At 29.6% G+C, this 25,501-nt stretch overlaps 2 long non-coding RNA genes across 2 annotated transcripts; both read left to right on the forward strand.

The window, feature by feature from the left end:
• Positions 1-12,783: 12,783 nt before the first annotated feature.
• On the forward strand, positions 12,784-20,817 carry LOC117127235. Its single transcript, XR_004450128.1, has 2 exons — positions 12,784-14,900; positions 15,004-20,817. It is a non-coding gene; the product is annotated as an uncharacterized LOC117127235 (long non-coding RNA).
• Positions 20,818-21,529: 712 nt separating this feature from the next.
• On the forward strand, positions 21,530-24,505 carry LOC108869363. Its single transcript, XR_004450134.1, has 2 exons — positions 21,530-24,231; positions 24,336-24,505. It is a non-coding gene; the product is annotated as an uncharacterized LOC108869363 (long non-coding RNA).
• Positions 24,506-25,501: the final 996 nt, after the last annotated feature.

Consider the following 25,501-nt stretch of genomic DNA (forward strand, 5'->3'; position numbering starts at 1 on the left):
AAAAAGAGAAGAGATAAAAAAAAGAGAGAAAAAGAAGATGAAGTATGGAAATGAAATCTAGATCTGTAGAGATAAGAGATAAAATTAGGTTTAGTAGCATGTTGTATAAATAAATAGATTCATATTAGATATATTGGATTTTTTTATCAGATTTTGAATTAAAAATAAATGAAAATGAAATGAGTTAAAAGAAAGAAGTACTGGAAAATACTTTTTTTTTTGAAGAGTACTGGAACAATTGATTCCATTGGTTAGGGTATCCAAAAAGACCCGTTCGGAGTGTTTTTGGTCAACTTTTGCTTTCATTAAGTATAATAGGCCAAAAAGCCTCTTTACAAGTGAATATTCCTGTTAAAAATGTGAAATACAGACGAAGTCCTATCTCTTATTTCTACAATTCCAAACATTGAAGATAAGGGTTTTTGCATGTGGGACATGTGTCGATGATGGAGCCTCGCATTTTCTGGAATCGGGTAGAGACGACACCGATGCCACCGCCGGCTGCATGTCGGCCAAGAACCACCGGCCTTTCTCACCACTCAGATCGATTCACTTGCTTGTTCCTTCTTCTTTTTATCACCGTAGATCCAAAAAAAGCTCATATTCAAACTGCCAGAGATAAAATCCCGTGAGAAACTTTAACAGAAATAATAACAAAATCGTGCTGGAACTTCCTTAAGAAACTCCAACTTATCTGAATCTGTACTTACTCCAAATACTTCATCAATAACCTTTGATCTTCACCATTAAGGAGACTTCACTTAAGACTGAAAGCCAAGATTGATTCATGGTTTGATGAAAAGACAGAGTATGACTAGCGAAGAAAACCTGAGACTTTCTAGATCATTTGGAATATGAAATCAACCAAGAGAAGAGAAACAAAACTTAAATCCGATCCTAAGATTAGAATTTTATTTTATTAAATCAAACCAGAGTTGGAGAAGAAGATAGAAAGTAGAAGAACATCATCCGACTGGTTTGAAAACACAACAAAAATATTTGCCTAGCGATATTCAAAATCGCCTATGCGAAAAGATAATTGGCCTTAGCGAACAAAAGGATCGATCTTTCGATCGAAAACAAAACAAAAAACTCTCTCTTCTTCATCCTTCTGAAAGATACGGAGACTGTTAATAAGGATGCGAAGAGAGAGTGATTCTCTCTTTAGATGTGTGGAAACTCATTCGGAGTTATCTAATTTGACTCTAAATCGAGTAGTTTCCATTACGTTTGGTTCGATATTTTAGATAAATTTTGGTGTGGTGTGAACTGAGAACCTAGCTTTCCAATTTGGGCTGAGACTATGGCAAATAGGCCCAAGATTTTGTTTTGAACAAAGCAACGTCGTAAAGGAAAAAAAATGAGATCTTCTGACCGACTGATTATAAGTGTTTAGATAGTTTAATTCACGATCATAAGTGTTAATATTTTTGTTTGGATTGGGAGTATTGTATTTTTTCAAAATTATGGGAAAGTTTGGGATTATTAAGTTTATGCAATTGTTAAAAAAACAGAAAGCTTAGCTCAAATTATCATAAATAATGTAAGAAAAAGATTAAGTCTTTTGAAGAAGAGAAGCTGCATGTGGACCATTTGAAAGAAATAGCCTGAAATTTGTAAATATTAAGTTAGTTAACTTATATTTAAGTAGATACGAAGCCATGTTATTTATATAATAAAGATACATACTTGTCATAGCTGCATAAGAACTCTGTGTAAGTCCTTCTTATGTGAATGTACTATCCTTTGGTTGAAATGTTGGACCTTGTAAATCTGTTGAATAGAATTATTTATGAGAAGACCTTTTAAAAATGGTGGGAGTGAAACGTTCTAATTTTAATTAAAATACCTTGATGGGGAATAAGGCCTTTGAAGATCTCTTTGTAGACTATATTCTTAACTTTCAGCCGGTGCGAATCTTCGCCTTTAATGATTGTTAATCCTGCTTTGCTTGTGACACGTGTGAGGACCACATAAAGCTGACCATGAGCGAAGACGGGTTTAGGTAGATATAAGATGACCTCTTTTAAGCTTTGTCATTGGCTTTTGTTGATTGTCATTACATAACACAATCTGATAGGGAATTGACGTCGATGTAAGGTAAACAGTAGCTTTGTTTAATCATGCAAAAGAACAATCCTTGGTATCAAGACTTATTTTCCAATGTGTGAGCCAGTGATAATTTCGGCCTTTAGCACGCGGTCGCCTATGTGGGTTAGGATCATACGAGTACCATTGCATAATCCCTTTTTTTATTTATGTTCGTAAAAGAATAATTGGGGAACCAACTTTCAGAGTGAGTTTGTGTGAAGGAAACCCTGAAAATTCCAAGGAATTGAGATACTTGACCGCGTATAATGTATCATTTTGATCTGATCGAGTTTCGGATATCTCAAAGCTATCAGAGCTGAAGTAATCTCTTGAAACCCCATTAGTCTGTGAGATGGTATAAACATTGATTTTATTGACGGTTTCATTACGGGGTGTGAGTATAGCTTTATCAATGTAGGAGCTTTGGGAGGTCGTCATTTTGTTGACTTCTCCATGTACAACATTGACAATTTCTTTTAATGGGTCAACATAACTCTGTCGAATCAATGACTTATCGACAATTATCATTTGTTCATGGTAGTCCTCATACTCATTTCCCTATTCTGGTTGTGGACGACTTTCCCCAACATGAAGGAGGCAATCAGAGAACTCTTTCTCTTCCTGATTGACTCTCATATTTGTCTTTAAAGAGAACTTGTGGCAGCTATCCCATATAGGTATGAGTGACTTATTGAAGCTAAGACAATATCAGCTCTATTACCTTGTGGAATTACAGGTAGTATCTGTCTAAAATCACCTCCTAACAGAACTGTCTTGCCGCTAAAAGTCTAATCCTTTGCATTTGGATTTTTTCTAGATATTATGTCTTTCAACTTTTTGCCTAGTGCTTCAAAAGCATGCTTATGTGTCATAGGTGCTTCGTCCCAACTTATAAGATCCATTTTCTCAATTGGTTCAGCCAACATTGTTCCTGGTTTGATGGTGCAGAGCTTATCTTCGGAGAGCTTTAAAGGGATATTAAAGCGTGAATGTGTTGTTCTACCGTTAGGTAGTAGCAATGCATATATTATTGAAGAGGCAATCAGTAGAACTATTTATTTTCTTGATCCAATTTTGGATATAATGGTTTGGTATAGGAATGTTTTCCATGTGCCGCATGCGCCATATACAAAGAATAGCTTCCCATCCATTTTATCAACATAGTCTAAGACTGATTCGTAAATCGCATGTTGCTCATCATTAAGTTTGTTGAATTGCATGTCATGTCTTAGTGTTTCCCTGGCAACATCGTAATCCAGTTCTTGGTTCCACAAATTGTTTTCCAGTACTTTTATCAAAAAATGTATTATCTTTGGCATCCCTTTAATATCACTTAATGACCGCTCATGCATGCACATCAACTTTTCCACTTCGATAAACGTGTATTGCTCAAGGGTCTCATCATCCAGTTCCAGATTTGTATGACCTAAGAGTCTCTGTCTCTTGTGAAATATGTCCTCGCTCATTGATTTCCATGAGTGTTCCCATAGGTGTTTAGGACTCGTGAAGAAGCAGTTGTTTAGGAACGTGACAAACATATCGCGGATTTGGAATGAGGTAGCCCATCTAGCACTCTCTGACATACTCTCGTGCCATTCGACATCATTGTCCAAGTATCCTCGTGCGTAGCAAACTGATTTGAAGTCAGGTGTATTTCACATCATTAAACGTTTTGAGCTCGTCATAACTTCTAGGACCCTTAATCTTATTTATGAGGATCTTTAGATAGTAACGATCACCTTCTGATGGATGAACAACTACGATTCTTCCAATGGTTTTGTCTTTCTTACGTTCAGACCAAACTTTAGTACTGTTGTTCCATACAAAATATTCTGGTATTTGCACGTATGTTAATGTCCGTGCAAACTCTGACCTTCTGCATAAAACCATCCATTCAGTGAACATTGTCTTCTCAATACCTGGCTTGCAGATCACACGGCCGAGGTTATCAGTTTCTTTAATTGTGATATTATGTTCACCTGCTAATTTAATGACAAGCTTCTCAACTGATGGTTTTCTTTTGTATATGTGGAATGCGAATGTCCTAAACATAGACTCACAAGCTGATAGATATCGAGCATCAACATAGACTTGGATCTCATTGCGTTGTTTGATGACTCTCTCATTTGATTCGTCAGAGGTCGTTGTGTCAAATGTAGTTGTCGTATTTCCTTTCTCTATAACATATGTTGCTCTGTCAACACCCTTGGGTATGTACTTGAATAAGTACTTCACCGCACTTGTACGATTACACCATTCAACATTAATATGAGCTCCGTACTTCTTCAATAGCTTAATGTTATGAGGTACAACAAAGGTGTTGTTCAGGATTGCCCCATCCTTTACCACAAACGCATTTTTCGTTTCGGCGTCGACGATATAATACATATCCTGATTTGTCAATCGAAGTGTAGTCATTATAGGACCGAGGATAATTTTTCGTGCACACATTATTTTCGATACATGGTGACTTCGGATTAATGACACCACATGGACCATGAATCATGTGTTTTGTGACTAAATTGTAAGCTTATGGGTCTTCTTCTTTGTTTGGGAGCTCGGCTGAAATAATCTCATCTACTTCATCTGTACATGGTGTTCTGGAAGAGTTACTGAACCACAATAACATATGTTCATGAGGGAGGCCTCTCTTTTGAAACTCTATTCTGAGGAGAGCTGTTGTATATAGCTTGAAGAAAGTTCCTTTTTTGAAATCCTTGAGTAGGTGATCTAACTTCATTTTGAAGACTCGGCATTCGAAGTCTGGTCTATCATTGGGAGAATCTCCAACATATTTTCCAAGATGCTCTTTAATCTCTCTCCAGTTAGGATTGGCAGTCATTGTGATAAACAAATCTTGATTGCCATATTCTTTGCAAATAGCCAACGTATCATGGTATTTCTCAATTAAGTATCGGGGACTATCGGTGAAACTTGACAGCAGTATAAACCTCTGACCAAATAATTTTGGCATTGGTGTCACCCTTGCTTACAACATGAAGGACATTACTGTCGAGTTCGGCTCTCAGGACATCTTGATTATTCCTCGCCCACCTTAGCCGATCTTCTTCAATTGATGTATAGACGTTGAAACCTCTTGAAGTTAAACATATCCCAGCTACTCTTCAGCTCGCCGACATTTTCACCAAGTCACTGTCTCAGGCTTCCTTCTTTAAACTGAGACACAAACTTGGTGTCTCAGTTCCTTCTACCCCAAGTTTGAGGGGGTGTACAGAGAGTATTGGGCAAGAAACTGAGACGATGATAAGGCCTAAGGTGAAGGATGATGCGAAGCCCAGCTCCAGCTCTTCTTGCTTCTCTGTTACGGCGTTGAATGCTCAAAGATCATGTAAAGCGAGTGCAACGAGTACGACAAGGCCAGCTCACTAACCTGCAACGTCTAATTGATTCGATTGTCTTATTCACTCTCCAATCATGTGTTGACACTGCCTTACTAGGTTAATGAGTGACTCTTGTATAAATAGAGAATGATGTTGTATGAGATCTTCAAGCTGAATAAAAGACTAAAGTTTCCACCTTTGTATAAGGTTTCTCTTTAGATTCACATACTAGGGGTTTAGCGGCGCTACACGCCGGTTTTTCTAACATTATTTAGATATTTTGATACATAATTTATATATATGGTTTTGTTGTTAATATACATTTTATGTTATTTTATAAATTTAAAACATGTTTCATGGTATTTTAGAAAATAAACTATTTATCGAACATATTTTAATTTTTTTATCTTGTCAGCATAATTGAATTTTTCAAAATAAATCAAAGTCTAATTATATGCATGATAATCAATAAATATTTACATAAGAGTATTTTTTTTACTTTTATATTAAAATATGTTACATTTGAATTTTTTTTGTTATAGTTAGATATGTTTTATATTTTAAGGGATGTACACATTGATAATTGACAGCAACATCTCATTTGTCTTAAATTTATTATTTTAAAATTAGAAAGTGGATTTACTTTATAGGGATTTGCCAAAAGTAACTTAAAACTTTTTTTTGAATACAAAAGTGTACCCCAAATTCAATCAAATGCAAAAGTAACCCAAAAGCCTAGTGAAATTACAACAGTCTCTTGTGAACAAAAAAAAACATGTATTCAGTTTTACCATTATAACCCTCCGTTAGAGAAGACTTACAAAGAAGTCTTCTCTAAGATGACTTCTTTGTAAGTCTTCTTGTTCAGTAGATTTTAAAAATAATTTTAAAATTTATAAAAAATATTTTGATGGGTAAAAAATTGAAATCATATAATAATAAACATTTTTCAATGATGTAAATTTAGTTCATCTGAAATTGAATTATTTTCAACATAGATGAGTGAATTTATTGGCTCATGAGTCATTGGTTTAGGGTTTGGTAACATATGTTATAGTATTGTATGTATCTTTAGGGTGAGATTCTGAAATCTTACCTTCATTTTTTTTTCTTTTTCAAATTAACCCATATATGTTTAGTAACTATTTAATAACTTGATTTTAAACACTTTCTAAGTTTTTTTTTAAGTTTAAGAAAGTGTTTTTTGCATAGTTAATTGATTTTAGGGTCTGGATGCCTCACACAAGACTTAAAAAGAAGTCTTCAGACACATCCCACCTAAATTTTAGTAGAATTTATGGTTCCCACTTAAATTTTGGAATAATTTAGGTTTCCCGCAAAAATCAAAGTCTTCCATAAGTCTTCCAGGAGTCTTCCATAAGTCTTCCAGGAGTCTTCCATAAGTCTTCCATGAGTCTTCCAAAAGTCTTCCAGAAGTCTTCTAGAGAAAGTATTCTCATGGATTAGATCTTAAAAATAACTTAGAATTCTTATAAAAAATATTTTCATGGGTTAAAATTTGAAATCATGTAATAATAAACATTTTTCAATGATGTAAATTTAGTTTATCTGAAATTGAATTATTTTCAACATATATGAGTGAATGTAGATTGGTTCATGAGTCACTGGTTTAGGGTTTGGTAACATATGTTATAGTATTGTTGATATCTTTAGGGTTAGATTTGAAATCTTATCTTCATTTTTTTTCTTTTTTCAAATTGACCTATATATGTTTAGTAACTATCTAATAATTTGATTTAAATACATTCTAATTTTTTTTTAAGTTTAAAAAGGTTTTTTTGCATAGTTATTTGATTTTAGGGTCTAGAAGACTAACATAAAACTTAAAAAGAAGTCTTCCGACACAACCCGCCTAAATTTAAGTAAAATTTAGGGTTCCCGCCTAAATTTTGGAATAATTTAGGTTTCCCGCCTAAATCAAAGTCTTCCATAAGTCTTCCATGAGTCTTACATAAGTCTTCCATGAATCTTCTGGGTCGAAAATATTTAATCTAATTGGAATTTGTTTCTCTATATATAAAGAAAATTTACACATTTTCTTCATGTCAAATAACTGCAACAAAAATGTAATGTTTCTCATTCTAAAACTTTCCAACCTCTCTCTAATCTCAACTTTATATCAATTTCTCACTTTTTCTTGTCTTCTCACTAATTTATCTTCTTTTTGCAAATTTTTCATTACATAATTTTCATCTTTCACTCTTTCAAAAGTAGATCTCTAAATTTTGGATATGAATTTATCTGTGTGTTTATTTTGGATATGAATTTATGTGTGTGTTAGTGTGACTGTTTTGTTTATTTTGTAAGCATAAAATTTTCATTTTTGAAGTTTTCTTTGTTTTGAAGTTATTTGAATGTTTTTGAATTTGCAGGTTTTTACATATCTGAGAGACTTTGAAAGATTTTTCAGAAGACTTCATGGGAAGTCTTCAGCAAGTCTTCCGAAGTCTTCCGAAGTCTTCTGCCTAAAGTGGTATAAATTTTGGATATTTATTTTGTGTGTTTTATGTATTAGATTCTAAAAAATTATAGGTCCAACCTAATGTGAATGTTTTGTTTATTATCTAAAAAATTATTTTTGAAGTCTTCTCTATTTTGAAGTCATTTGAATGCTTTTGAATATGCAAATTTTTCCGATTTGAGACAGATTTTGGAAGACTTCTGGGATAAATCTCGGAAGACTCTCGGAAGAATTTTGGAAGACTCGCGGAAGACTCTTGGAAGACTCTCGAAAGATTCTCGGAAGACTCTCGGAAGACTTCTTGGAAAATCTTATGTATTTTATGCTAGAAGACTTCCCACAAAGTCTCCAGAAAGTCTTCCAAAGTCTTCTGCCCAAAGTGATACAAAGAGATGATGTGAAGTGGAGTCCAAACTTATCTATGTTAAGGAATAATATCTAGCTGTGTAATAATTTTGTTTATGATCTTTTTATGATTTGTATGTGTAATATTTTAGTTGTGAATTATTTTGTAAACTTTAAGAGATATTAATCAAAAGAATGGTAAATATGTTCATGTTTTGCCAAAAATACTTGACTTCATTAAAGTTATTGATGCAACATACTAAAAAATATTTTAATCATTCTTCCCATAGAAAACAAAACACAACAATACAAAAACTTAGTAAATTTTTCTAAAACTAAGAGAGAAAACTTCTAAAAAAACCTTAGTCAAATTCCCAAAAGATCAAAATTGAATTTTAAGTGAAAGTTAAAATTTTAAATTTCATGGAAGTTAAAAATTATATCTTGTGAGGAAGACAACACAAACACAGAACATCAACTTAATCAAACAAAATAATCGGAGAAGACTTCTTATGAAGTCTTGTACAAGTCTTCTATAAGGAAGACTTATAGAAGACTTCTCCGTTTAGCTAGAAACATTATTAGAAGTACCAGAAGACTTCTAGGGAAGTCTTCTATTAAAAACACATAAAAGGTCAATTACAAAACTAACCAATGCATTGACCATAAGACTTCTAAATAAGTATTCTCGATGAAGAAGACTTCTGATCGTCGAACAGATCTGAAAAATAAAATGTAGTTCGCGATTTCATACCTTAAACTCGTGAGATGACTTGTGTGGTTTCTCCAATCACCCAGACTTCACCACAACAGCTACCTACTCGTTAATCACCAAGAATCGTGAGCTTATGAACCTTACATAATTTGTAATCAAAATCTTCAGTTTTTTTAATGAATTTTGAGAGAAAGTGTAAGATATGTGGTTTGTGTGGATAGGAAATGAGAAAGGATGAGAAAAAATCGAAAATTTAGGGCATTAACACTCTCAATTTGGTATTTCATGGTGGTTGAGGTATTGATGTCAATGACAAAGTTGTAAATATTTGGTGAAGATGAGGATGATAAGGTTAAAGCATTATTTTCAAAAAAAAAAATAATAATGACATTTTCGTAAATAATTAGAACTTCTAGGGTGAATGGGACAAAACAAAGTTTCAGAAAAAAAAAACATAGATTATTTTTGGAGTTGACTTGAAATTTTGAGTCATTTTCGAAAGAACCCCTTTATTTTATCAAACTAAATTTCTAATGGAGCCCAAACCAAGCAAATATTATTACGATATTATAGTCACGTACTTAAGTGAACTATTATCATTCAAACTAAATTTTTAGACGCAGAGCTATATGTTTTGATACATTTTTACTTTTTTTTTGTCAGATAGATTTTAATTTAGTTTTTATATTTTTATATTGAATATTTACTTATTATTTATTGTTTTCTTATTTTGTATATTTACGTATTTCAATTTTTTTTTCTTTCATAGCAAATAATAATATTACGTTATACGTTTAATGTAATACTTTTATTTCTTATATAGTTTGTTTACTTATTATTATTTTTTCATATTTTATATTTACTTATTCTAAATATTACGATAGATGTTTAATGTAATATTTATAACGGTTTGGTATGTACTTCGTGCAGATAATTTGTATATCTTAAATTTTTTAAATATTTGGTTACATATTATCTATAAATTATTATTATTTTGATTGGCTGTTTTTACTTTATCATTCTTTTTTATTTTAAATGTTTGGTGTTAAGATATTCTAACATTCGTCTTGTTGCCAATAAGAAAATCTCTTAGGTCAAGTGTTGAGTGATTTAATGATGATATGTTTTATTTTATATGTGTAGGATAAATCTTTATACATATTTGTTTGATTTTAAGTCATTTACTTTTATTTCCTTATATTTCCATTGTCATATTATTTTTAAATTACATCTATTTTTTAAAAAATACTTTTAGTCTCATGTTTAAATCGTGAAAATGATTTTTTCATCTTTTCCGTTTTGTAATGTTTATTTTTATTTATTTATTTTATTTAGTTATATTTTTCACCATTTATCTTTATTATATGTAAATTTGATGTTGTGTTTTCTCAGTATGAATTATATTATGATTAAAAGAGAGAAAAAACTCTTAGATTCACTTGTTGTTTTTCTTTTTGGCTGATCTTACTTCTTTTTTCCTGGATATATTTAAATTACAAACCTTTTTACATGTTTTTATGCACACATCGGTTTATACCACAATCCCAAAAGACCAAGAATAATTATTTTTGCTGGATGAATAGATTTTCATACGTAATCCAAGTAATATACATATTTCAAATTTAAATGTTTTTTTTGGTTTTGGAAGACGATAGATGTATAAATTTACATGCTCTTGCTTCCGGCAACTTGAAAAGATAAAGGCACAAACTAAAAAAGCGCTAAGTGTTCTCCAATATGTTGGAATGCTCAATCTTTTTGTAAGGGTAAAGGTATAACGTTGTTGCCGTCCATGTCGTTGCTCCAGAGATATCTTTGCTGGATCTTTTGTATTTCATGTGACTACTTATAAGTTGTCCAGCTGAAATTGCTGACATTAGAGATAAATCTCAGGCCAAACTGCTCATGCCACTATCATCGCTACTCTCCTTGAGACTCAAGGCTTGAGTTCATCCTCATCGACTCCATGGCCGTTCTTTTAACACATAGCAGATTTAAGTAAATCGATTAAGACGAACACTGTGTTCCTTCTCTCACTGTCCCAACCAGAGAATGTAAACCATGATAAATAAATATGTCAAGTCAAATTCAAGAACTTAAGGGGGGAGGGGAGGGGGAGGGGGTTATTGGTAAGTGAATTCTCATGAATTTAAAAAAAAATTAGATTCAATTGTTGTTATTATTTTAGATTCAATTGTTGTTATTTGTTCTTGGATTTCAAAATTTTTGGTAGAGTCTATTGTTACTGGTTTAAGAATTTTTAGAATCCATTCAAATCTCTTGTTATTCAAAAAGTTTAGTTACTATTTATTCTCTAATTCTAACAAAATCTACTGTTATTGGAAGATGAATTCTATTCATTTTTACTCATAAGACTCAACTTTCATAATATCATATGTAACCTTGTGATTTTCAAATTCCATGTGAGAAAAACTAGAAAATAAAATAATTATTCTTACCAAATATATATTGCACCTTTAATCCAAATTATATGTCCAAAACGATAATTCATTACATTTTTATTCTTTTACATTTTTTGAATATATAATTATTTTTATAAATAATTATCATCTTGAATATAAATATTAATAATTTTAAAATAGTTTAAAAAATTGAATTTCAAAAAGAAATTTTGAGAACCAAATCATGGGTTACACGAACAAATTTGAGTTTAGAAAATATTTTTTTTTAAATCGAAAATTATAAAAATTATTAAAAAGTTCAAATTTGAAAACATATTTCAAAATTATAAAAGAAACTTATTTATCCTCAATTTTTTTATTATTCTATTACTTTTATATATAAAGCAAAGGGTAAAATCATCTTTTGTTTTGGTCATTTTTCTCTTTCAATACTCTCTTTGTGACGAAAACTTTAAAATGGCTATTTAAGAAAAAAATCAATTTTGCATATATCACTATTATTGTTTTTTTTTTAATTTGAAAGTAAAAATAAATAATAATGTATATGATTTAGAAAATAAATAAATTGTATATTTACTTTAAAAAAAAAGAATGATAGAAAATAGGTAATACAAATTCATGAAAATCTATACGAATCCAAAAACGTTATGATCAAATTCCATAAGTCAATGTATATAAATTTTCACAATCCACATAACTTTTAAAATCTATCAACTCTTAAAATTCACCAACTCTATACAAATTCATCTCCAAATAACCCCTCCTAAGAGATAGAGATTTAATCAATTACGTCTATAGATGGTGTAGTGATAGATATTTTTATATCTTTCCCATTAATGGCTTCATCATTGTGATGCCTTGAGAGCTCTCCATGTTTTGAGCTGGATCTTGGCAAGTGGCTATGAATATATCAAACATTATCTTGCTGGCGTGAGTGTTGAATCCACCTATAGAGAGCCTGCAACAGCATAGACGGTGAGGTTCTTGAGCATATTGAGCTCCACCAATACAGCCACACTTGTTTTCACTTTTACTAATATGCTCAAAACACTTTGGATTGATTACTAAGTTTACTAAATGTCCACTCAATTCTTTTTAGAAACAACAGTCTAATCATATATATATATATAAATAAATACCATCATATCACAGATTGTATAGGAAGAAGAAGTCGATTGAGTATATTTGGTGAGTTCCCTTTCACGATCTGTCCTCTGATTACTGTCCTTCAAAATACTGATATTCCACGTCGCTTGATCCAGTTCAGTGCAGCAGGTTGTCCGAGAAGAAGTTACCGGACCAATAAATCTAGAGTGTTTTAGTCTCAAGATGGCACTAAGCTAAAAGAAATCTCTGGTGAGTTCCTCACCTATGATTTCCCGTTCCAGAGATTCCGATCACATCCATGTATGGGAAATCATAGGTGAGGAACTCAATAACATTATGCACACCTTTGGTTACCATGTTTATCCCCATAGCACCACCAGTGTTACAACTGAACCTTACATAGGCTTTTTCCCTGCAATGTACAGTGTACACTTTGTAGCATCTCGTAAATCTACTTGACATGCCCCACAAAATCTCTATTTCATCAGAAAAAGTTTTAATCTTGAATCAAACCACTCCACAAACATGAAAAAAATTTACATCTTGGTTGTTGAAAACGACAGCCAAAAGTTCACATCTATGTGAAATTTTTGGATTGAGAACACCAATTAGATAAATTTGGGAAGCAAATATTGAGGCTGCCATGGTTTGTTGTTTAATCTTTGTATTCTTAATAATTGTTGATGGGTTTATTGTCGACGACATGTTATTGGCCCTAACCTATTGAGAACGAAAATCATATCCAATTTCTTAGTTCTAATCTATCAGCAAGCAAAACAAAATAAAATTGTTCATCTTGTCTATGTGATTAAGAAAAAAGGATTGGGATTTACAAGGTAAAAATTTAACATGTTTGACGTTCCCAGAATCTTCTAACCAAATCTTACCTATATGATTCTTCTATTAACAATTTTTATTTCTTTGTTGATGCTTCTTCATCGACATCAACCATCATCTCCTCCGACAGTCTATCAAGTGAATTAGCTTTTCCCACAATTTTTGGGTTCTAACCTTTGCTTATATAAGTTGAAGAACATACGAGAATATATGCCTAAGATTTGCCAATTGTTGACATATATTTAGCTTGTCAATCACTTATACAATTAAAATTGTCATAAGGCATTAAACATTAATCCTATCAATACATTCGTCCTTGACTTTAAAACATTGTAAAGGTATAGGCAATATTTAGGAATCACCCTAATATCATTGCCATATATAAAGATTACTGTTCAGTTGAATTATTTCATATAGTTAATACTATATATATGCTTTTCTAAAATAAAAGATGGCAACTTAGACTATATTAACGGGATGAATACATAATATAAACTATATTCATTCTTACTTTTCTTGTATACATCTGTGTCAGATAGTAAACCAATTTTTATTCGGTATGTTTAATGGTTAACCACATTGTTCGAATTACAATTCGGTTAGTGATAACCGTTTGTGATAACCGTTTGTCAAATTTATAAATGTGACATATTGTATTGTTTACTGCATTTTTGTCTAACTTTTCTGAATATAATGTTCCATTGATTTTATGTGTTTACATAAAATGGTTTAATGTCTTTTATGGTCTCAACAGGTTCTGATATCATTGCATAGAGTATGTAAAAAAATGTTTACAATAGTTTTTATATACTCATATTTTAGTCTATCTACGGTTTAGATAGATGCTCTTTTTATAATCTCATATGGATATGTTGCTTTAACTACATGAGAAAGAGGACGAGAAAGTATGGCAAATATAGAGTTTACGTGTTTATAACGTGCGCAATGTTGGATTTATTAGAAAATATAGTAAAATTTAATGTTTAATATGTAATTTTGATGTAAATGGGAAAACGACAATAGTAGATTGAATATTAGTAACATATTTTGTAAATAGTGTAGTACTGAAAGGGGCGTTAATTATTTAGGTTGAGAATCATTGTGAGATTGAAAACTACGCGTGGCATGGATGTAAATAAATTAAAAATTCAATGTTACTCCCCCAAAATGTAAAGAGATTTTTTTTATCAAGACCAACAATCCAACCAATTTAATTTTCTTTGAAAAATATATACACAATCAAATCTAACAAATGTTTCCAATAATAAATTTTTTATAAAGCTATAAATAGAGATTGTTCATAGTAATCAGAGGCATCAAAAAGAAACAAACATAGAAGATACACAAAACTAAAAAAAAAAGATGGAGAAGAAGTGTATATCTATGTTGATGATTATGTTCATTGCATTGACGATGATGCCATTACAAGCAATGAGTGAATCATATGAAGCTTGTTATGATAGGTGCATTTCTTCGTGCCAGATATTTTTTGAAGGAGTTGATAAATGCATTCACGATTGTGTTGGTACCAAATGTCATAAAACACATGTACTCCCTCGGTATGTGTAATTCATGTATCATATATATATATATATATATATGTAGTATGTGAGTATGTATGTATGCATGTTGAAAAGGGTTTTGGTGGCAATGGATTTACAGGATGGCGGCTAAAGGGATGTTTCAAGAAATTCATACATAGAGAGAAATATGTTATTAAACACACATGATATTTAAGTTTACTACTCTTTGGTTTATATAATTTTGAATAATAGAATTCCTTCATCATTTATAAAATTCAACTGTTTTCACAACATCTTCTACTGCACATTTTTAATTGTTGTCTTGTATCATAGATCTTATTGGTTTGTAGTCTTGCTAAATTTACATATGGGCATGTACCATTTAGAGTTTTAGGCCATCCAAATATTAGATAATTCATTGCACCCAATCCAAGAATATAAAAGGCTAAGATTTTGATTGGTAGAATGCGACTTTATTTTTGTTGCTTTAGAAAGAGGCTATAAGTTTTTGTGTTGTAGCTGTAATTTCTATTGCCATATTTTCTAATTTAACTTTGAAGTTGTAACTTTTAATTATTTATTTAAAGAATAATTTATAAATTGAAGTTGTATAAAGCACTCAGATCAGTTACCAATAACCCTTTAAAAATGCGAAAATTGTTTTATTTTATGTGATATTGGGAACCTTCTCTATTAAAGAGAAGTACAAATAATCTAATGTATCAAAAACATAGGAAGACCATTTCATTAAACATAATATAACATATTTGACTATTTACATTAATCAATCAAATATATGTTATTTAAAAAAATATCAATAAGAATAATAATAAAAATCAATTTTAAGTATAAATTTAATTTTTATTATAATTGCAATAAAATCTGATTGAGAAAGAATCTAACAAGATCTTACAAAAATCTTGAATATTTTGAATAAATTAATTTGTTAGTTAATTTCGTAATTAATAATATAATATTATTATAAATTAATGATTTTTGTCAACTATTATAAATTAATGATAATTAGAATAAATTTTTTACACTGTATTTTTAAAAAGTTATAAATATAAAATTTATATTTTTAAATGTAATATTAGAACATAAACTATCCTAGCAAGTCTCATTTCTGCAATATAAATAAATAAATTTTAAAAATGTATTGTTTGCAAACTGTATAAAAGTTATAAAAATATTTTATACAATATTTTCTATTCGATCATTTCAGATTCTGAATTCACTGTACCAAACTGGAAATTATATTAATATGTATTGAATAAGAAATTCATTATATATTTAGTGTTGAATAAGAAATTTAAACCAAAGAGATTATAGATATATAACACTAGTATGTAAATCATATATTTAAAATGTTCACAAAAATATTAAAATCATACATTTATAAAATAAAAATAATACTCGTATGGACGTTTGGGTCAAACTCTATTATATTTGATTTCATCACTCACTGTGCATATCTTCTATCGATATTCAGCTACGAAAATGACAGTTTGCCTCAAGAATATCATGTCTTTCTATATACATTTAATCATCGAAAAGTCTTTCCTAGTTTACGCCATCTCATTCATTATAAATCAGTTTACCAATAATTGTTCTGAACACTTTGTACAAATATTTATATTGAGTGAAAATATATTCATACATGAGAATACAAACTCCCTTTTTATGAGAATACAAACTCTTTAAGGGCACACAATATTCAAAAGAACCAAACTCAAGTTCAAAAGTATATTTACACTATGAATTTAAGCCAGCTAGGCTAACTCCAGTGAAATACTAAAACACTAAATTTGGTGAAATTTCATTTCCGATAGGACACCAAAAATTACACTATTCCAACTAATTTGGTGTAGAGTGAATAGTATTACACCAAATTTGGTGTAACACTATTCACCACACTAAGTATGTAATATACATATTTATTATGTTTCATTTACTAACATAAATCAATTATTATTATTAATTAGTTCAAATTTGTAACTAAACAAAAATATATTACGTTATTTGTAATTAAAATTATTTTTACATAATTAAAATATTTTTTATTTGCAAGTAAAAATCACTAATTGATAATTCTCATTTTTATATTGTAAACAAAATATCTTATAACTTTTATATCTTATTTTATTTTCAAGTAATAAATCACTAAATGATTATCATTTACTTTATATTGTAATATATTTATACTTTAAAAATAGATTATAATCTTCATTTAAGTTATATTTAATCAGTAATGAAAAATTAATAAATTTGTTTTTAAAAAATAACAACTTATAATATGCAGTTATTGTAAAGTTGGATTTAATAGTAAGTAATTAAAATTTTATATAATACTATTAAACTAGGCAAAGGCATGCGCCTTGCACATGGTGAATTTAAAAGAAAATTACTTAAGAAATATCATATGGAAAAATAAAATTTATATTCTTGATCGAATAAATATTTTGGCCCTTAAACAATTTTTTAATTTTTTTTTGTCAATTACGTAATTGTTTAGTGATGAGCTGATCTGATTTTAAAAAATATTTTTGGTCAAAAAATCATTTATCGCATAAGAACCTAATGTTTTGGCCAGGAATCTCAGGACTGCTATTTGGTTACAATGAAACTATGGCAGCTCGGTTTTATATCATGATTTAGCAATTTAAAAGTTAATTATGGTTATGAGAACTTTACATTCATTTGTCAATCCTATCTATCTTCAATATTTTTCTCATTTTTGTGTTGTTTTTTTTATTTTGGTTATTGTTTGATATAAATATTGATTTTTGAGTTTATTTTTATTTTGTTATTTTGTTTTGGCCTGAGATTTAGAAAATGTTTAAGATTTAAATATTAAAGAGATACATACTTAGGTTAAGATCTGCGCCTTGAGCAAAATGAATAACTTATATTTGTTACTTATTTTATGTCTTTTACATATTATGAAATAATAAAATAATAATTATATATTAAATAGCTAAGAAATCATTTACTATTATGTAGTAAATTGGCGTGCACATATAAATCAAATGATCGCTCTTGTTTACTCGCAATTATTTTAGGATAAATAACTCGAAACAATCAATATTATCTACCATATATGACATATAAGTAAATTTAAATGATATTAACATATATATATATTATACTTTTAATATGGATATTTATTAAATGAGGTTTCTACTCATATGATTTTATGATTATTTGCATATTTGTGTAACGAATTTAACATGAACGAATCTTTTTTTTTAATTTTGAATGTTTAGTGGTTTTAATTTTGAATGTTTAGTGATAATGTTTTCATAGGAGTTTTTTTTGTAAACGCCAATTGTTGGAGCGTTGTGGTATTTGCTTGCTAGGAACGCAATAATGATTGCTCAAGTAAGACTCTTATGATGATGGAAGTTCTTAACTCTCTAGGGCTAGATGACTTGTGTTCAGACGTGATGTTGATGATTCTCGTCATATACACAAAGTATGCTTTTGTACTCATTGTCCCCTAAATTGACCATGCTTTTTGAATTTTCCCATGGTTTTCATACAACTGCATCATCACTATCATAACTAATGAAAACCATATCGTGCTACCATGGTGCTTAATCTAACTCAGCTGCTTTCTTGAAGTCTCATTGGTCTGATTTACTCGCAAGGATTACCATACATATAAGTTTTATCGCTAAACAGGTAAATATCATATGATATGGGAAGGAGAAGCAGATTCAAGCTTTTTTATGGTTTGTATTATATACATCTTATTTGCATTTATCTCTTGTATTTTTTTTATTACTGTTAATTATGTGATTTGAAAAGGTTTTGTCTCAAAATTACTTTTTGGATAGAACACAATTTTTAAAAGTTAATATTCTACATATTTTCTATTTTTAAATATAGCTTTTAATTTCTATGTGCATATTCTGTATTATAATACTTTTTTCCTTTTTTCTTGAAAATTATTATTTTTAATATTAAACCGACTAAAAAATAATGGAAAAAATACCTTAATTTGATTTTTTGGTGTTGTTCTTTTTCTTGGGGAACTCTACATAAATCACTCTTTTAATATTTTGATATTACCTTTGTGTAGTCTTATGTATCTGATATTTTTATATGTAAAGATTCTGATGTTGAACTAATATTTTTGTATATAAAGATTCTGTTGTAAAATCTGGTTCATATAGCGAGTAATCATTTTTCTTACTGTTGTTGTATAGGAGTTTTTTCTTGACTCTTATATATCTCATCTATTAGAATAGAAGTCATGATTTATTTCATGTTATTTTGTTTGGATCATTCTTTATAACCTATATCAATATAATTTGATTAGAATATCTTTTAATATTTATCCTTTATTTGAAATGAAAATGAGTATTTTAAAAAAAATTGTTAACAAATTTTTTTTATTTTTTTTTGAATCTTGTTAAAACTTTTTTCCGGAAGTAATTAATTTCACTTCTAAATATTATAAAATATAAATACATATTAAAACTAATTTATTCTTTTTATAACAATAAATAAAATTATATTAAAATTAATTATATTTTTATGATAATAACAATTTGAATTGAATAATTTTCAAAAAAAAAACATTTTAGAAATAGTTTTAAAATATTTCGTTATATTCATTTCTCTTGAAATATAAAATAAAAATATTCTAATTAAAATGTGTAGAATAATAAATAACGACCATAAATTTTATCAAAAGACAAATGAGCTATATTATAATAAAATGTTGCTTAAAAATTGACAGTGGTATGAGCAAATAATAACATATAAAAAATAAAAGCATAACTATTCTGAAATTAAGTTCATTGGAAAATAAAAACATATGTACGAATGTGATTAGTTTTTGATTAGTTTTTTGTTTAACATTTCTTTTATTTTAAACTGAATAAACAAAAACAAATTTGAGACTTCAAAAATTTCATCCTCCAATTTTGATGTGTGTTGGTCTATGATAAAATTATCAATTTGCTCTTCATTGATTTTCTCTGTTTATTTTTTGTTATTAATTTATATGCAAAGTGTAATTATTTTAAATACTTGTAATACTTTTTGTCGATAAATTGAGATCAGTCCCAGTTTTTTTGTTACCGTTTTTTGAAATCTTGCTTAATGGTAAATCTAGCATATGTCCATTCCAAACTCATTGTTGAAAATCTAAAATATGTTATGAACAACCATTACAGTGGAAACAAAAGGATCAAAGATCATTACTACACAGTTAAGAAACATAAGCTTCTACAAATTGGAGAAACTGTGATTTAGAAATACTAATTATAACTCCTCAAATATCCCCTAAGCTGTTTGACAACGGTTTGATCCATGCTAGGTTAACTTAAGCCGCAAGCCTATGTTGTACAAGTAATTAAGTGTTGCAGCCTCGTTGTTTTGCACTATCTACCAGGAAAAAAAACTGTCCACGATTGTTCCCGGTAGAATTAAAATCACCGCCCAATTCTTCACCATAACTTTCCGTAGAAAGCAGCTTGACTCTATTAGCATGTTCAATTAACTAATCATTGTATCCTGGAGAAGAAGTGAGTCCGCCATTCCTTCGCTCGTCGTTTCTTGTACAAAATCTTCGTTCTTCCTTTAACTTATTATGCATCATGTGGTACGTAGAATAGTAATCCAGCCTCTCAAATGTCAATTGGTTTTCTCCAGCAGGTGCGTGTCCTTGTGGTATGTAGAATAGTAATCATGCCTTTCAATTGGTCTTCTCCGGCCAACCAAAGACTGACATCACATGTTTCTTACACATGTGGTTATGACACAAAAAAAATCAATCATAAGATGAACTATGAAGACTTTCCCTTATACAAACAATGTAAAGCATATGAAAATCAGAGAGTAAGACCTGGGAGCTGAAGGTACAATTCTAACACTGTTCCACAGTCCATTTCCAAGACTGCTAAGAAACTCAGCTCAACCATTTATTTGACATACGTAACCAGAAGAGACCAGCATCTTACTTTAACCACTAAGCTTTTCATGTGTAAGTCCTACAATTTTTTTGGTGAAATGTTCACACTCAACCTATACAACTGAGTTTAGTATTTAAGACAAATTTATTCAAGATTCAGAAAGAGAGGCAAGTGAACAAATCACTACAAGAAAACATCCGCATACTGACGAAAAAAATCGTCGGTATGTCGTCGGAATAACGCTATTCCGAGGACATACCGACGAAACAAGTCGTCGGAAATATCTCCTCGGAAAATCATATTTCCTCGGAATTCCGTCGGATATTTCCGACGGAATTCCGAGGAAACTCCAAGGACACAGAGTTCGTCGGAAGGTTCCTCGGAATATACCGAGGGACGTCTTCCTCGGAATATTTTGATGGTATTCTTCCGTAAGCAATCTCGTGTTCGGATCCAAATGAGGTCGATCGATCCAAGAACGAAAATAATTTGAAGAAGACATGTTTTTATGAATCAAATTCGTGTGTAAAGAAAGTGAGAGGGAGGATGAAGATATGGAGTGAATGAAGAGGAAGAGGGGTGCTTGTATTTATAGTTGAAATCCTGCCGACAGAACGAGGAAATTCCGACGGAATTCCGATGCAAACGGCTAGTTCGTCGGAATTTCCTCGGAATTTTTGAAATCCCCCAACGGCTCTCCAACGGCTCTCTAACGTCTATAATATTTCCTCGGAATTCATCGGTTTTTTCCGAGGAATACTAGTTTCCTCGGTATTCCGTCGGAATATTCCGACGAGATGAATTTTCCTCGGAATTCCGTCGGAATATTCCGAGGAAATTCCGAGGAAGCCAAATTTTGTGTTTCCTCGGAAATTCCTTGGTATATTCCGAGGAATTCATTTTCCGTCGGAACGTCCGTCAGAATACCGCTGTTTTCTTGTAGTGAATATACCTATTCTTATGTACAATGTAAACAAACTTGACTTAAAACATTATGATTTAACCTAGCTGAACTAAGTGCGAGCAAAAAGATTATATATAATCCTCGTTCCAATCATGAGAATACTATAGCCGGGGTTGTTGGCAGTTGGATGTGTGGTAACAGTGAATGCGAACACACAGACCATATCTGCTTGTTTTAAGATATGGTTTTAAATGTCAAAACTCTATTATTATCATTTTCAAAATTAGGTCAAAAACATTATTCACAATTATGAAGAAAGTGATTTTACTGTTTGTTATCACTTAAATTAACTTTTTGTAACGGATGAGCTGACCAATGACATTTTTTGTCAACTGACGAGTGACATTATACAGGGACCCCGAACACTTTCGTATGTCAACTTAATTTGCAAGTACCCAAGGTATAAAAAATCGTACTTATTTGTTATACACTAGATAAAGACATGCGTCTTACAGAGTGTGGATATAGTATCAATAATAAATTGTAATTTTTTTTACATATATTGTGTATAAATTGGATTTTTCTTTAGTTAGTAATATTAAAATATTTTAAAAATTGTGTAACGTAAAACCACACGAATATACTTTTTAATATTAAAAAATTGAACCAATATGTAATGTACAATCTTACACATAATAGTTTTTAAATATTCACAATGTGTTGGATTATTCAATTTATTTGATTTACATGGCCGTATTGATAGGGGGAAAATATTTGGACATGATTTATTTGACTTGGACCAGGTTTGTTGTTTAATGTTTGTATTCTTAATAATTGTTGATGGGTTTATCGTCGACGACATGTTATTGGTCCTAACCTATTGAGAATGAAAATCATATCCAATTTCTTAGTTCTAATTTATCAGCAAGCAAAACAAAATAAAATTGTTCATCTTGTCTATGTGATTAAGAAAAAAGGATTGGGATTTACACGGTAAAAATTTAACATGTTTGACGTTCCCAGAATCTTCAAACCAAATCTTACCCATATGATTCTTCTATTAACAATTTTTCTTTCCTTGTTGTTGCTTCTTCATCGACATCAACCATCATCTCCTCCGACAGTCTATCAAGTGAATTAGCTTCTCCCATAATTTTTGGGTTCTAACCTTTGCTTATATAAGTTGAAGAACATACGAGAATATATGCCTAAGATTTTCCAATTGTTAGCATATAATTAGCTTGTCAATCACTTATACAATTAAAATTGTCATAAGGCATTAAACATTAATCCTATCAATACATTCGTCCTTGACTTTAAAGCATTGTAAAGGTATAGGCAATATTTAGGAATCACCCTAATATCATTCCCATATATAAAGATTACCGTTCAGTTGAATTATTTCATATAGTTAATACTATATATATATATGTTTTTCTAAAATAAAAGATGGCAACTTAGACTATATTAACGGGATGAATACACAATATAGACTATATTCATTCTTACTTTTCTTGTATACATCTGTATCAGATAGTAAACCAATTTTTATTTGGTATGTTTAACGGTTAACCACATTGTTCGAATTACAATTCTGTTTGTGATAACCGTTTGTCAAATTTATGAATGTGACATATTGTGTTGTTTACTGCATTTTTATCTAACTTTTATGAATATAATGTTCCACTGATTTTATGTGTTTACATAAAATGGTTTAGTGGTCTTCTATGGTCTCAACAGGTTCTGATATCATTGCATATAGTATTTTAAAAAATGTTCAGAATAGTTTCTTATATACTCATATTTTAGTCTATCTACGGTTTAAATATGTGTTCTTTTTACAATCTCATATGCATATGTTGCTTTAACTACATGCGAAAGATGACGAGTAAGTATGGCAAATATGGAGTTTACGTGTTTATAACGTGCAAAATATTAGATTTATTAGAAAATATTGTATAATTTAATGTTTAATATTTAATTTTAATGTAAATGGGAAAACGGCAATAGTAGAATGAATGTTAGTAACATATTTTGTAAATAATGTAGTAAAGAAAGGGGAGTTAATTATTTAGGTTGAGAATCATTGTGATATTGACACCTAAGCATGACATGGATGTAAATAAATTACAAATTAAATGTTACTCTCCCAAAATGTAAAGAGATTTTTTTTATCAAGACCAACAATCCAACCAATTTAATTTTCTTTGAATAATATATACACACAATCAAATCTAACAAATGTTTCCAGTAACAAATTTTTTATAAAGCTATAAATAGGGATTATTCATAGTAATGAGGGGCATCAAAAAGAAACATACATAGAAGATACACAAAACTAAAAAAAAAAAAGATGGAGAAGAAGTGTATATCTATGTTGATGATTATGTTCATTGCATTGACGATGATGCCATTACAATCAATGAGTGAATCGTATGAAGCTTGTTATGATAGGTGCATTTCTTCGTGCCAGATATTTTTTGAAGGAGTTGATAAATGCATTCACGATTGTGTTGGTATCAAATGTCATAAAACACAAGTACTCCCTCGATATGTATAATTAATGTATCATATATATATATGTAGTATGTGAGTATGTATGTATGCATGTTGAAAAGGGTTTTGGTGGCAATGGATTTACAGGATGGCGGCTAAAGGGATGTTTCAAGAAATTCATACATAGAGAGAGATATGTTATTAAACACACATGATGTTTAAGTTTACTACTATCTGATTTATATAATTTTGAATAATAGAATTCCTTCATCATTTATAAAATTCAACTATTTTCACAACATCATCTATTGCACATTTTTAATTGTTGTCTTGTATCATAGATCTTATTGGTTTGTAGTCTCGCTAAATTTACATATGGGCATGTACCATTTAGATTTTTAGGCCATCCAAACATTAGATAATTCATTGCACCAAATCCAAGAATATAAAAGGCTAAGATTTTGATTGGTAAAATGCAACTTTATTTTTTTGCTTTAGAAAGAGGCTATCAGTTTTTGTGTTGTAGCTGTAATTTCTATTGCCATATTTTCTAATTTAACTTTGAAGTTGTAAAATTTTATTATTTATTTACAGCATAATTTATAAAATGAAGTTGTAGAAAGCACTCAGATCAGTTACCAATAACCTTCTAAAAATGCGAAAATTGTTTTATTTTATGTGATATTGGGAATCTTCTCTATTAAAAGAGAAGTACAAATAATCTAATGCACCAAAAGCATAGGAAGACCATTTCATTAAACATTTAATATAACATATTTGATTATTTACATTAATCAATCAAATATATGTTATTTCATAAAATATCAATTAGAATATTAATAAAAATAATTTTAAGTATAAATTTAAATTTTATTATAATTACAATAAAATCAAAGAATCTAACAAGATCTTATAAAAATCTTGAATATTTTGAATAAAATAATTTGTTAGTTAATTTCGTAATTAATAATATAATATTATTATAAATTAATGATTTTTCAACTATTATAAATTAATGATAATTTGAATAAAATTTATACGCTATATTATTTAAAAGTTATAACTATAAAATTTATATTTTCAAATGTATTATTAAAACATAAACTATCCTAGCAAATATCATTTCTGCAATATAAATAAATAAATTTTAAAAATGTACAAACTGTATAAAAGTTATAAAAATATTTTATACATTATTTTCTATTTGATTATTTCAGATTCTGAATTTACGGTACCAAGCTGGAATATAAATTAATATGTATTAATAATTAATAACAAATTTTAATGTATACAACAATTCATTATATATTAGT

The sequence above is a fragment of the Brassica rapa genome, chromosome A08 (assembly GCF_000309985.2).
Source record: "Brassica rapa cultivar Chiifu-401-42 chromosome A08, CAAS_Brap_v3.01, whole genome shotgun sequence".
NCBI lineage: Eukaryota > Viridiplantae > Streptophyta > Magnoliopsida > Brassicales > Brassicaceae > Brassica > Brassica rapa.